Genomic DNA, 3,547 nt, shown 5'->3' with positions numbered 1-3,547 from the left:
AATTTACAAATTGTCGTAATTCATACGAATTACGTTGACTCGAAATTTAAACGCTTAAAAAATAAACTGTAATTATGTATTTCTATATATTTTAATCGCTATAAGAACAACTTACGAGGAATTTCATTTAAATTTTCAAATATATTACGTGCAAATAGTTTTTTATCATTCTTAAAACTAAAAAAAAAAAATTATTTAAATTAAAATATTTATAAATAACACAAAAAGAGCTATCATTATAGAAAACTAGTAAAGAAAAATTCCTATGTTTTTATTTTCCCCAAGAACTTAGTACTGGACATTTTTACATTTAAGTTTTGATTTCCCAAAGTACCAACTAAATCCAATTTGTTACTAGAAACCATACACAACGTTTAAAACTAAATTTGAATTTTTTAAATTGCACCGAAATGTTAGTAATAGACCACAAAACAAAAAATAAATAACACATCATTGTTAAAACAATGCACTAATCTCTCCGCTTATATCAAAAACGCAAAAATTTAATGTTTCCGCCCAGGATCGAACTGGGGACCTTCTGCGTGTTAGGCAGATGTGATAACCGCTACACCACGGAAACAGTTGTAGACGTTTGGAGAAATGACAGTAATTATTCATTTTCAAATTCATTAATATACCTACCTACTTGTATTTTTAATTATATAATTAAAGTAAAAAGAAAACAATACTTAAAAGTATCATATATTTATACTTTAAAGTGTTTTAATGATCTTGATCTCACTTATAATCTCTATAATTTTCAAATTTTGCTATTGTGCATGTAAAATATTTTTATTTGTGGTTTTTCGATTGTTCTATTAGTCAATGTTTATATATATTAGGTATATATAAAAGATTGAAATTTGAAAGCATCTAAAATCTGTAAATGAATAAAATTAATATTTTTTAAAAATATTGACAAACAAAAATGACTACTACACTGTCATAATTTACGCTGCAGATTCAAAACATGAAACGCAATATTAGTATGTATACACATTAATGTCCACTTGTCAATTTAAAAACCAATCCTCTCAGATTACATATGCCATTAACATTCTTGAAGACTGTCTATTATATAAGTACGATGCTTTCATTTTGACCCGATCCCTTTCGGCTTTCGAAACAGTTTCAATATTCAATCTACATAAAAATATTCATATGTTTAAGATGTTTACATGTTTTCTAATACTAGTTCCCCAATATATCTATCACGAATGTAACTAAGTATAGATGAACTACCTATGACTGTAATTTTTACTGGTTATACCAGAAAAATGAAAATACATAACTTTCAAACCTACCTACATATCTGATTAATTTAATTGGATTTGATGCCTATATCAAATAATAAAAACTAATTTAAAAAAATACAACAATTTCACGAAATCGGGTTATCTTGAAATATTATGGTTGTTTATTTCACACCACGTTATTATTTTTTGCGGTATAGACACTATTGACACTGACTATTTTGATATCGAATCCAATCAAATAGGTATAAAGACATATCGTATGAGAACATACGTCATCTGCAGACTATACCGAGTAGTGTACATTTATAAAAATATGAATGGGATAATAAAATATAAATGGTGTTTTGTACAGACTTACCATTTGCCCCTTAACGCTCGACATAACATCTCGAAAACTATGTGTACACAATGCACACAACCGATCTTATAAGCAGTCGTGTACAAATAGTGTGTGATAAAACCTTATCTCGCCCACAACACATCGCGGGATAAGTACCTATATAATACATAAATATAAATATGACAAAATATAATATATTTATATTTATATATTATAAATTGAGAGATAAAGAATGAGAAGAAAAGAAAAGTCAAATTGATTTGTCCGTTTGATATCAAACTGCCATCGCATGGGCCGTGGCAATACCATATCGTAGTTAGGTGAATAGCCGTATAGGTGGGCTATACCTGGTTATTTTGGCGTCTATGTCGTCTGTCAGATTTCATCCCCTAAAACGCGCGGGCGCCGTCGTGCGTGCATCTATAGATATTGTATATTCACGACAGGTCAGAAGACAGCGGTGCGACGGCAGTGGGGTCGTCGTCGTCATCATTATTATATTTCCAAGAAGTGTGTCGGCCGCGCATACACGTATAACAATTGTACGGGACCGATGATAAATGGTGCGGAGGGCACACTCACTCGTCGTGAATATATCACGAGTCAAGTGGCATCAGTAACACCAGCTCACAATGTATAATATTATATGAACGCGCGTATCCCTTTATACATGTATAATAATAATAATAATAATGTACGTGTGTTTACCTAATAATATTAGCCGAAAATATAAGATGGGAAAAAAGGGAAACATGGTTTCTGTATGAAGTATAAAAACGCCCAATAGAAAATAAATAACGACGAAAACCACCCACGAAGCGAATTTCGTGTTATTCTTTTTATTGCTTTCAACCCTAAAAACCAGCAGCTGACACCAGAAACCGCAAACACTCGATACGGTCATTATGTGTTATGTATACACAAATGCTGTTTTCTCGCAACCAGTGGCTATATTGAGTTATCACTGTTTTCCGTCATTAAAAAAAAAAAAAATCGTTTATGATTGGCAGAGCGTCCTCCGGTTTAGATGTATAAATATAAGTGGTAAAGTGAAAATAATAGTATGTATAAACATTATACGCGTTATGCATATTACCTATATATAAGTATTCGCTATGTGCATTGACGCACATCGACTAGAGCCTATACACGATATTATTTATTGTGTTTACCACACGACGCCGTCGCTGCAAAAGACATCTGCTGTGCAATATTATACACTTATAATACGCCTGCATCAAGATAAGTTTGTAAGTGCACGAGTGCATGACACGATGTCCAGAAACGATTAGTTAAAACGTCTGTATGGAAAAATATCAATAATAAAAATTCCAAGTCTCCGCGCAGTTCACACAATGCACCTTTTCTTTATTGCATTTGTGTATATTTTTGACTCTTGTAGTATAATCGTACCTACAGTGATTTTGACATTAAAAAATGTTTGAACAAAATAATAGAAATAAACTGAATATTATGTTAGAAATTATTTTATCTCGTGCCGATTGAAATTCATAAAAAAAATATATTATTATAAAATTACTAAATGCGATTGTATTAGAAAATAGTAACAAATCATAAATAAGTAAATTTATTACTTATGTGCAGGTTCTGTAATAGTACATAATATAAATATAATACACCACGGTAAATATAACTCATTTTTTTATCATGATCTATTTTGGACGAATAAAGATATTCACAAATGAAGATTGAAATGAGTAAAAAAGTAAATAATTGTAGGTCTAAAACAGGAACAGCGAGAGCGGATTGGCACACCGGGAAACCGGGATTTTCCCGGTGGGTCGCTACTTAAACTGACGAAAATGGGCCAATGAAAAATATCTGGATCTTGGATATGATCACTAGATTTTATTTTCCTGGGCTAGTCAGATTAAGCCTAACCGTCCCTGAGGAACAGATACTGTTATATATGCTTATATAACAGTTATAC

The 3,547-nt window shown here is 31.3% G+C and overlaps 1 non-coding gene across 1 annotated transcript; it reads right to left on the bottom strand.

Moving 5' to 3' along the window:
• Positions 1 to 507: 507 nt before the first annotated feature.
• Positions 508 to 580, bottom strand: Trnav-aac. The gene has a single exon. It is a non-coding gene; the product is annotated as a tRNA-Val (tRNA).
• Positions 581 to 3,547: the final 2,967 nt, after the last annotated feature.

Source organism: Rhopalosiphum maidis, chromosome 4 (genome assembly GCF_003676215.2).
Source record: "Rhopalosiphum maidis isolate BTI-1 chromosome 4, ASM367621v3, whole genome shotgun sequence".
NCBI lineage: Eukaryota > Metazoa > Arthropoda > Insecta > Hemiptera > Aphididae > Rhopalosiphum > Rhopalosiphum maidis.
This window is presented reverse-complemented; position numbering and strand designations above follow the sequence as displayed.